Genomic DNA, 12,299 nt, shown 5'->3' on the forward strand with positions numbered 1-12,299 from the left:
GATCACATGATCTTAGTAACCAATAAGAGAGTAGCGCGGGCTACCTCAGTAGTCAGTAGGAGTAATCTAGAGTTAGGGTCTGTAATGTAGAGACAGGGGGAAGGGTTTTTAGCTTGGCGGGTGGGCGTGTGCCCGATTTAACCAAAATGACATGCAATGAGGTTGGCCGAACGTGCCGATGTCAACGCGCAGTCGCGTGCTAGTTCGGACGCCAGAGCCGGCAGCGCACCCACCGACAATTAAAGGACCTATTAAGGCCATTAAGTTATCAATTGTGCTGCATTTTTCACTGCTCGTTCAACCTAACGGTTGACGAACAGGCGAAAAGGCCAACGAGCACCCGCGGGCGGGATGAGTTTTCCAAAATCAAATACAAATAAAATAAAAACTTTAATTTTGAATTAAAAACATGTCCCTGCTCATGTGACAGAGTTACATGAGGGGATGTGCTTCATTAATTTTTTCTGCTCTTTATTATTTAAAAAAATATCTCTTCATCTCCCTGAGGCAGTTCCGTGCCTCAGGGAGATTACTCAGCGCTCTCTCGTGCACGTGCGCGTAATTTGCGCTAGGCCTGCTTGCTCTCCTCCCCCCGCCTGCACAGGCAGCGCTCAGCGCTGCCGCTCGCTTATCACGCTGGGTGGGCCTTACTTGGCCCACCCACGTAAGATCTCGGAGCGCTGCCGATCACGGGCTTCCCAACCGCTCCTGCCCACCCCCGCCAGTCCCACGTGCCAAGGGCAGAATTCAGACCAGGGTTTGAGTTGTAAGCACACAAGTGTAGCTGCTGAGTTCCTCTGTAAATAAATAGAATGTGTTCGACATAAGAACATTCGGCTGATCTGCTCTGTCTTTGGTACCAACTCGGCCTTCTCAAAACAAGCATGCAACCCGGATCCAGTAGTTCAACTAAACTAGTGACCAGTATCCAACACATCTCATGACAGAAAAATCATGCTCCAATACCAAATCTGCATAAAGTTGAAAAGTTCAATTTTAATCTTACTCTTTCCAGTTTTTTTTTAAACCATTGTTTATTTATAAAAGATGGGAAGCAGCAGCGGGTTTAATTCCATTCCCAAGGGCCAAGAGATCTTCATCATTGCGTAAAAAGCATATGCAGCTGTTTCCCACCAAGTGCCTCCTGCATACGTCCCAGTTATAAACTTCAATATTAAGTTACAAAAATCAGCATTAGATTCTGCACTTTCCCACAATGAGAGACAGCTACGGTAGTGTAATGAGTGTTGGGGAGGGAACTAAAGATAGCCATTGAGTAACTTTAATGAAACATCAAATATTTAAGTAGATTATGAGGCTCAGATGGTGACAAGTAAATATTGTCTTTTTGCTCTGTCCCTTGGCGGAGAGGTCAATAACCAGGAGGCATAGATTTAAAGAAATCAGTCAAAGGATTAGGGGGGACTTGAGGAGAATTGTTTTCACCCAGAGGCTGGTGGAGATCTAGAACTCACAGCCTGAAAGAGAGGTAAAGACTGAAACCCTCATCACATTTAAAAAGTACTGGTTATGCACTTGAAGTGTTGTAATCCTACAGGGCCACGGACCAAGAACTGGAAAGTGGGACAAGTCTCGATTACTCTGTTTTCTCTGGCATGATGTGCCAAATGGCTTCCTTTAGTGCCGTAAATTTTCTATGCTCTATAGCATCTTGCTTTAGCGTACACTCCTGTTATATGCAAAGCAGATTGTATTATGACAAGTGGTAACAAGTTTCCTTATGTCAGGGCACTCCTCGGGACACATAAAATGGGGGTTCCACGAAAGATTTTTCCAAATGATTGTATGATGCTGATTTTGAATCATTTAAATTGAGCCTTATTGTACATTCATGGCTGAGGTGGAGTGCTGTGTGAAGAGAATGTTAATGACTATGGGAGGCAGTGAAGACCTGATGTTCCAGTAGCTGCCTCAACAACTGGCTGTGATGTTCATAACGCAGAACGACAACATCAATTGACAAGACGGTACGATGTGGCTTATGATGCTTTACATAGGTGTAATTATGTATTTAGTATGCACTAATGCTTCTTTACCAAAGGAGTGGTTGGAATGTGGCATTCCCTAAGGTGTAGTTGAGCAAATAGCAGTGATGTATTTAAGGGGAAGCTAGATAAACACATGAGGGAGAAAGGGATAGAAAGGATATTCTGATAGGATTAGATGAAGAGGCATGGGAGGAGGTTTGTGTGGAGCATAAACACTGACATAGACCAGTTGGGTAAATGGCCTGTTTCGGTGCTGTGGATCCCACTGATATTGTATGCCACTTTCTATGACTTTTCTTATATTATATTTAATATATTATGTATATTACACAATATGTTATATTAAAAATAAGGCGTGCAAAACTTGACATTCTGCTTTCATGATTTTTGTATGTCAACATTTTAAGCCACAGACCTCCATCCATTGGTATGTCACCCTCTTCTTTCTATTTTCCACAAGCTTAGGTTTCAGTATTGATGTCTGTGAACTCTCTCCCTCATGCTGCTGACTCTGTTCTGAAATGCCTCCAATTGTTGGACCTATTTTTGAACTTTTTGTGAGGGATTTTAATACCCCATCTACATTTGACTCCTTCAACTCTGATCATTACCCAGGCTCCACTCCTCAAATGCCATGGGTAATGTCACAGAAGATTTATCAGTATATTTAAAGATTTCCAATCAGTCATCTGCCAGCACTATGTATCTTTAATATGCTAAAAATCTTATAACTGAAAAAGTTCTTCACCATAAAATTTTACTTCTGGTTTCACGTTTTCGACACAATCCTTGAGTAAACCTTTTCCCCATTGTAAATTCTAAAGTCCACACTTATAATGGAAATTGTCTATGTAAACTTGTCACACTGTAACGGCATCCTCTTACCAGTGGTGGTGCTGTAGTTCCTCAGTTTAGTGTCACCCACCTGGGCTGCAGAAAATCTGCTTTGCTCTGCTTCTCTGGTGCAAAACTTGGGGCAGGATCTTCCGGTCAGTGAGCGGGGGCGGGGCCTGCTCGCCAACGTGTAAAATGACGTGAGATGATGTCGGATGGAACCCCCAACGTCACCCTACGTTGTTTCCATTTTCAGGTCGGCGGAGGCGCAGCCGATTCAGCTGCGCACCCACCGATCTGTCAATGGCCTTTTGAAGGCATTGAAAAGCTATTTAAAGTCATTAATGGACCTGCCCGTCCACTCTTAAGGTTGGCGGGCAGGCCAGGAGCCGTGGCGGACTTCGGAAAAAGCCTCATCCACGTTACAGTGTCACATGAGGGGACATGTCAGGGAAATTTTTTTATCATTTGTGTTACAAATTTTAACTCTAAGCCGATCTTTCTGAGGTAGCACTTAGCTGAGGGAATCCCACCCTCCCCTCCCCCCCCCGCGCCCGCACAGGGAGTGCATAGCATTTCCGAGCGGATGTCACTCTGGGTGGGCCTTAATTGGCCCGCTCATGTAAAATGGCAGCACATCCCCAACCAGGGGTGCCAATCGGAGGCACACCCATCCCCCGTCCGCTCCCGCATTAACATTTTTCCCTTGATGTAAGTTCTGCTAATCAGCTTCCAATAACAATGTAAAATCCAAGTAACGTATAAAAGTAGGCTGCGTTTCCTGCCAACACTGTGCATACTCCGAGCATGCAGCGTTTGAGCGTGTTGCTCCGGGGCATCATTTTGAGTGGCTGAGTAGGCAGCAGCCTGGACCAAAGTTGGCGCTGCTGAGATCATCAAAGCTGGGTGGTGGTGTCCTTAGAACAGGCACTCAGAAAGACATGTGAAGCTGTATTAATTTGTGGGTTATTCGAATTGTAACATACATAAAGAAAAGACACAGATTTAAGGCAAGACACTGCACTTTCTCTGTCATGGATACCAGCATGCTTGAATGAATCACAGCTGCTTGTAACCAGAATTCATATAACTATTTAGCTTGAAAAAAAAGAGGCAATTTTGCAAGGAATAATTGCAGAATTGCCTGTGGAACAAGGAGTGAAGGTAACTTGTTGGGTTTCACTGTGAAAACTGTACTCTCTGTCATGCCTAAGGCCTGGAGAAAGCATATGGCAACATGAGCTTGATCACAATATTCATTACATAAGCAAACATTGACAGGGGGTTCCCTGAGAGAGTTTTTCCAAGGAGGGAGGTGGGGGAAGAGCATGGGGGTCAGGAAGAGCAGATGGGGACCCTCATAAGTACTGCCCAACAATTGCTGTGGATGCCTCGTGCCTACTGAAACACTCCTCGGGAACCGCTGAGTTTTGAAGTTCGCTCATGTGCGATCCTTCTGAAATCACCACACCGTGCAGGCCTTAATTGCACGTGCAATGATATTTCGCTTGCATAGACTGAACCTGGCAGTCTGGGTGCTGTGGAATGATGTCAATAGATTTCCACGCATGCGCAGACCTCAGCACATGCGCAGACCTCAGCAAATGCGCAGACCGCCATCTTGTGTCAGCAGATGACACCGTGATAAAAATAAGGAAAAAACATGTAACTCACAAAATAGAGAAATAATTATTTATACGTGCCCCATTCAGCTGTCACCTGGCAGCACCTGAAGACCACACCACGTTGATTCCCTGTGTGCAACTACATGGGAGACAGATTCATCTCTATTAATGTTGTTATCAATTTTCTAAGAAATAGAAATACAATATTGAGCCATATCCTCCCAATTCCTATTCTAATTGTTACAATGGTAGTGCAGCAATGATGTTTTTGAAGTTCAAATAATACTGCTCTATTATGTTATTTTATCATTCTGATTCTCTCCTCTGCTGCAGTAGTAGGGTTATAAGAGACCAAAGATAGATGCAATCTCTAAGTCATATTGTTCTTAATGACCAATTAAAGCACTAAAAATCAATTAACAGTGGTTTCTATGGAAATGGTGGCATAGAACCAATAGGCCATTATTGTATATGTTGCAGCCCACTGACCACCCCCCCCAACCACCCACACCACACCCACTCTTCCCCCTACCCCCCCCAATCCCCTCCCTTTATCTAATCTCAAATCAGCACTGGTCTAAATTCTTTTCAAAATCAGAACACAAGGCAATCGCCTGCTTCCAGGCAATTTGATTGCTGCAAATTGTTATTAACGGTAGAAATGTTAGAGAAACATTATTGGTCAATGAGATAGCATGAACCTTCACTGACGTTTCAAAGGTAATGGAAGCATAGAATGATGCAGAGCAGGAGGGGGCCATTTGGCCCATCAGGCCTGTGAAAACTCGTTGAAAGAGCTGAAGAGGGTAATGAGCCGCCTTCTTGAACCGCTGCAGTCCATGTGGTGTCGGTATACCCACAGTGCTGTTAGGGAGGGAGTTCCAAGGTTTTTGATGGAGCAACAATGCAGGAACTGCAATGCATCTCGCAGATGGTACACACTACTGCCACTGTGCAGCAGTAGTGGAGGGAGTCAATAAAGTGACAGATAAGATGCTGATTTAGCGGGCTGCTTTATCCTGGATGGTGGCAAGCTTTAGTCCCACTCCATCACTTTCTATCCAAAAACCTTCAAGTATTTGTCCAATTTCCTTTTGAAAGTTTGAAGCTGTTTCCATCATCTTTTCAGGCAGTGCATTCCAAGTGATAACAACTCACTGCGTTAAAAAAATTCTTCCCATCTCACCTCTGGTTCTTTTGCCAATGACCTTAAATCGGTGTCCTCTGGCTACTGACCTTTCTGCCACTGAAGTCAGTTTCTCATTATACACTCAAGCAAAGCCCTTCATAATTTTGAACATCACTATTAAATCTCCCCTTAAACTTCACTGCTCGAAAGAGCATGATTTCAGTTTCTCCAGTCTCTCCATATAATTGAAGTCATGGTACCGTTATAGTAAATCTCCTCTACACCTTCTCCAAGACCTTGACTTATAATAATGTGTTTTTATTTGCCAAAGATCTCAAATGTTCAATGCATTGAACATTTGCCTATGTTAAGGCAATGGCAGGAGCAATTTCGAATAAATGAAGCAGCTACATATACTTGTGCCTGTTGACATAACTTCAATGAGATTCCTAGAAATTAAATCTAACATTGGAAAGATCATACAATTTGTATATACTATTTACACTGTATATGTAGTATTTTTCTTCCCCTCGTTCACAGGATATGGGCATTGATGTCAAGGACAGCATTTATTACCCATCCCTAATTGCCCTTGAGAAGGTGGGTAGTGAGCTGCCTTCTTGAACTGCCGCAGTCCATGTGTGTAGGTACACTTACAGTACTGTTAGGGAGGGAGTTCCAAGATTTTGATGGAGCAACAATGCAGGAACTGCAATGCATCTCGCAGATCGTACATGCTACTGCCACTGTGCATCAGTAGTGGAGGGAGTCAGTAAGGTGACAGGTGGGATGCTGAATTAGCCGGCTGCTTTTTCCTGGATGTTGGCGAGCTTTTTGAGTGTTGTTGGAACTGCACTCCAGGCAAGTGTAGAGTATTCCATCACAGTCCTGACTTGTACTTTGTAGTTGGTGGACAGGCTTTGGGGAGCTAAAAGGTGTGTTATGAGTCACAGAATACCCAGCACTGTGTATATGGGCCTGGTCCAGTCAAATTTCTGTTGATCCCCAGGATGCTGATGGTGGGGGATTCAGTAATGATAATGATGTTGAATATTAAAGGGATGGTTTGATGCTCTCTTATTGGAGATGGTCATTGCCTGGATACTGATGTGGTGTGAATGTTGCCTGCCACTTATCAGCCCAAGCCTAACTGTCGTTCAGGTCTAGCTGCCTGCTGGCAAAGATTGCTTCAGTATCTGAGGAGTTGCAAATGGAACTGATCACTATGCGATCATCAATGAACATCCCCAATTCTGATGGATAGTAGGTCTTTGATGAATTTAGCAGCTGAAGATGTTTGAGCCTAGGACACTACTCTGAGGAACTCCTGCAGCAATGTCCTGGGGCTGAGATGATTGGCTTCCAACAATCACAACCTTTGTGATAGGTATGACTCCAATCAGTGGAGAGCTTTTCCTCAGATTCCCATTGACTCCTGTTTTACTGTGGCTCCTTGATACCACACTTGTTCAAATGCTGCTTTGATGTCAAGGGCAGTCACTCTCATCTCACCTCTGGGCTTCAGCTCTTTTGTCTGTGTATGGATCAAAGCTGTAATGAGGTCTGGAGTCAAGTGGTCCTTGTGGAATCTGAGCATGATGAGCAAGCTATTGGTAAGTTCTGTTTGCTAACACTGTTGATGACACCTTTGATCAGTCTACCATGATTGAGAATAATTGTTTGGGTTGAATTTGTCCTGATTTTTGCGAACAGAGCGTATCTGGGCAATCTTCCACTTTGTCGGGTAGATGCCAGTGTCGGGCAGATGCTAGTCCTGGAGTGCAATGCAATGCAATCAATGCAGCTGTAGTGTAATGTCAAGGCCCATAGCCTTTGCTGTATCCAATGTGCTCAGTCATTTCTTTATAGCACATGGAGGAAATCAAATTGGCTGAAGATGGCACCTGCGATGGTGCGGATTCAATATATATACTGAAATGTTGGAAGTGGACTGGCACAGGACCTCAGTATGAATTGTTTTTTATTATTCATTCACGGGATGTGGGCTTAGCTAGCTGGGCCAGCATGTATTGCCCATCCCTTATTGCCCTTGTGAAGTTGGTGGTGAGCTGCCTTCTTGGACCGCTGCAGTCCCTATGGTGTAGGTATACCCACAGTGCTGTTAGGAAAGGAATTTCAGGATTTTGACCCAGCGAAAGTGAAGGAGCAGTGATATATTTCCAAGTCAGGATGGTGATGACTTGGAGGGGAACTTCCAGGTGGTGGTGTTCCCATCTATCTGCTGCCCTTGGCCCTTCTAGATGGTAATATGGGCCTGGGTCTTCTGAGCTCCGGGTCGTCATAACTGGGGGCACCCCAAAGATGTACTGAGGACCCCGCCCATCACCCCCAAACTTCTTGGAAATCTCCAGGTAACGTTTATGCAGAAATTGCCCATCGGAGACCATCAGAAAGTACGGTTTGAATTGCAAATTTTGGACGGTTCTCTTAACAGAATAGTTACACAGAAAAAGATAGAGGAATTAAAACCTGGGTTTTATGTCCTGTGTAACTATAGCTTAGACCCCCCACCCCTCTAACTATTCCCCCCCCCCAACAATGGGACTCTCCACCCATCCACCCACAGGATCCCACCCAACCAAACCACTGACAACCCCCCCCACTGACCAGCACCCCCAACCACCCGAACCCCACCACCACCACTGACTAACTGACCACCAAACACCCACTGACCAACTGACCCCCATCCAACGGATCCAACCGACCGGGATGGGGGGTAACTGACCACTTAACCCAGCCCGAAAACCTGAACCCCCAACCCCCCTGACCACCTGACCCCCATCTCCCCACGGGCCACTTCCACACACCACCTTCCACCCACTGACCACCCAAACTCCACCCCCTTGCTGACCACCCTGCCCTCCCCAAACCCTACCTACAAACTTACCTTCTCAGTGGCTTCTGCAAGTGGCTGGGTCTCTGAACTTACCTGCTTTAAGGCAGCTACATAAAAAAGGGGACAAGGCTTCCTCACCTCCGACTCTCCAGACCTCGACCCAAGGGGCCTGAACTTCCACGGAGTCGGATTGCCATGCTGAGAGCTTTCAGCCAGACTTTCCAAAGGTGTTAGGCATTCCTAATCCTTTCTGTCTGTGAGCCCATCATCTCCAGCTTATGAGGCCACAGAGGGTGCACCTGCCTCTGAGTAGGAGACCCAAAGAAATTCAGGGCCCTCCAGGCCCTGGCACTCCAGAGGACGCCTGCCAAAGTCATCACAGACAAGAGGGCACAGTAGGCAGCAGGCTGCCGTCACCTCTGCTGCAGTTGTCAGGAACACAACCAGATGAAGTGGCAGAGTGAAGAAAATTAGGAAGCCTTGAACTAACACTGCTGGCATGGGTGTATATAGGTTTGGCACTTGTAAATATATGTTAGCTTGCACTGATTGGAAGTCTTCTGGTTTCATTCTTGCTGCTGGTTGTTTTAATGTTCATGTGCACTGCTCCCCTTCAAGGGGTGATGAAGGACGACCTCCCACTAATACATGGCTGCACATGGAGACATTGCTCTTTGGCAAGGGTGATGACTGCCATGTGTGAGAGGCCTCCCACTCGCACTATTGCATTTGCCTCCACTGCCCCTGAGACTGTATGGAGAGACCTTGTCACAATGGAAGGGCTAACCACATGAGCCCTTGTCAGGCAGATTTATATGCTTGGGAGAACGGAGGTTTGTATTCATGACTTGGCTGCCGTTCACCTGCATGTCCCTTGTAGGAATTCCCCTCCCTCCCTCCCTTCTGCCCTAACTTTGACTAGAACTGGTGGCAAATGGCTCAGAGTGAATGGCCGCTCTACACCTTGCTGATCTCGTCATGAGAACCCTCTGGGCATCAGACAGTGAAGGTTTGCAAAGCAAAACTCTCATACAGTCTCCACAGGATTATTAGGGCTCCCTTTAGTTGTCCAGTTATTCTCACCTTCAGCTCCACCAACCGGGAAGATCCTCCCTCAACCTCGATGTTTTGCAGTTGGACATGAAGGGCATGCCTTGGTCTTGACCTGCCTCAGTCTCAGGATAGTGTGTATCACATATCAGATTATATCCGCCACCTTTTACCCTCCTACTGTTATCTACCCGTAGCCCTCATCACCATCAAACCTCCCCCTCAATGTGACTTTCACTGTCCCCTCAGTAACCCTTGAGCCTCCTCCCATTGCCCTGGACCCTATCACGGTCAATTTGGACATGCCTTCCATCCCCACTGAGCCCACTGCAGTCACCATGTCTACCCTGATCCTCCCCGTAATCTGTGTTACCATCATATCCTCCTCAATGACCCTCTGGATGAAAACTATACCCACCGTACCCAAACCCTGACCCCACCACTCTACCGCATCCCACCTTCCCCTCTCACAGTCATCGTCCCTTCCTATCATAAGGACCCTCAGTTCTTCCACCAGGATTCCAACATTGAATCAATGGACATCGCCACCTGGAACATTCTGCCCCCACACCCTATCCCCACTCACTCTCCCCCTTTGTCTTCATGCTTTCCTCCCTCCCCGGCCCCTTCATGACTTCCTCCCCCTGCCTCTCCAGCCACCCCCCCCTTCCTGTCTTCCACACAGCCCCCCCGACACCCCGCCCCCCTTTGTATCTTCCACACACACCATTCCTGCAGTCACCTCCAGTGGTGCAGACAGTGTTGACTGTACGGTAAGCGCTCTAAAATTCTCCCACGCTAGGTGCGTGCCGCGTTTGTCAGGTAGTGAAACCAAATGGCGTAAATTGCTGCTGGAGGGGCAGACAATTTGATGAGGGCAGAAGATTCCGGTCTGTTGGGGCTTTAAGGAGCAGGCATGAGATGCAGATTAGATTCCCGATGAGCTTCAGCGAGAAAGCCAGCCCGCCATGAACCCACTATGAAAGTTGGGAGTGCAAGATCCCGCCCTCGTTTCCCAACATTGGGCCGATTTTTCACATCTCGACACATGGATGGGGAATGTTAAAATCAAGGCATTAACAGCATAGATAAGTTATTGATTTTATAAAGAACCTATAAATATCATCTGAGTTAAAGATAATGTGTGAAGCATATTAACAAAGACAGGTGAAAGGACGTGAAACCATACATGTTAACCGTTTGGCAAAATGATCTGTCATTATAAGTTTAAGTTGCCACTTTAAATAGCTGATTACTGTTGTCTCATTTCATATTATTAAATGTGCATGTGCCTACTTAGACCTGAATAAGTAATTGTAGTTGCAGCTAGACAGAGAAAAAACCCTAATATTGTCCAACAGATATAACTAAGAGATTAATATGAACAGTTGGTGCTAGCTGATAAAGGTTCACACCATATACAAATCCAATGCTTTATAAAAAGTCTCTCTGATGCACATTAGCAGCTTTTAACTTGATAAAAACATAACTCAGTTTACAAGTTGTTTTGCAACATGATCTAGAAAGGGTATGCCAGACTTTTAGAAGGGTTCATGTTCCACCTTAGCAGACTTAATTGAGGAGTTCCTAATCATATGTCTAAAATATATGAATATATAAAAAGCAGGTTAGTGATTAGGTCACCTCATCTACCAACAATAGCTAAATATTACATTGATTTGACTCATTAATTAAGATCATTCACACCAATGTTCCTAAGATTGTATAGTTATGACTTGTGATGACTAATGGTAACTTCAGTTATGCCATTTCTGTACACATTTCCATAAACATTTTGAAGGATTATTTTGTTAGTGGCCAAGTGATTGTTATGCAATCCTTGCTGAGTTTCTTTAGATGCATGGGAGAAAAAAGTAGCGATCAACCAGCTGGGAATTTTGGCAATTGTTACTGTTAAATGTGAGATCCCTTCCTCACATCCCAAGCATCACTGGCTCAAGAACAATAAAATAAAAGTGGAAATATTTTGAACTTCAGCATTGAGATGACATAGAGTCTTAGAGGTCGACAGCACAGAAAAAGACCCTTCAGTCCATTGAGTCTGGGCCGGTCAAACAAGTACCTAACTATTCTAATCCTATTTTCCAGCACTAGGCCCATAGCCTTGTATGCCATGGTATCGCAAGTGCACATCCAAATACTTCTTAAATGTTATGAGGGTTTCTGCCTCTACCACCCTTTCAGGTAGTGAAATCTATGGGGGCACTAAGTAACAGAACACACAGCCAACTAATTGCATTGATGCTGATGACTTCTTTTGTTGAGAGAGTCAGCTCCTGTGAAATTTTTGCTCTATGTCTCACACTAGCTACCACTTGATTAATATAGGTGCTAAAGCTTTTTGACTATTTCAGATCTAAACTTTGCTAGTTGTACCCCAACGAAACTATGGAACCTCCGTTAAAATGTGGGCAAATTTAAATAAGCACTATTTTTATTTATATGGGATCAGTGGAACACAGGCGGAGGCCATTCAGCCCCTCGAGCCCTTTCTGCAATTCAGTTAGGTCACAGCTGATCCATATCAGAACTCCACCTGCCAGCCTTGGTTCCACATGATTAGTACTCGTGTCTACCAAAAACCTATAAATCTTGCTTTTGGGATTTTCAATTGACCTCCCAGCTTCAACGGGCTTTTGGGGAATAGAGACCCAGATTTTCATAACCCTTTGAAGGAAGAAATGCTTGCTGACCTCACCCCTGAATGACTTAGCTGTAATTTTAAGGTTATACCCCCTTGTTCTGCATTCCCTTACTAGAGAAAATAGCTTCTC

The sequence above is a fragment of the Carcharodon carcharias genome, chromosome 26 (assembly GCF_017639515.1).
Source record: "Carcharodon carcharias isolate sCarCar2 chromosome 26, sCarCar2.pri, whole genome shotgun sequence".
Classification (NCBI taxonomy): domain Eukaryota; kingdom Metazoa; phylum Chordata; class Chondrichthyes; order Lamniformes; family Lamnidae; genus Carcharodon; species Carcharodon carcharias.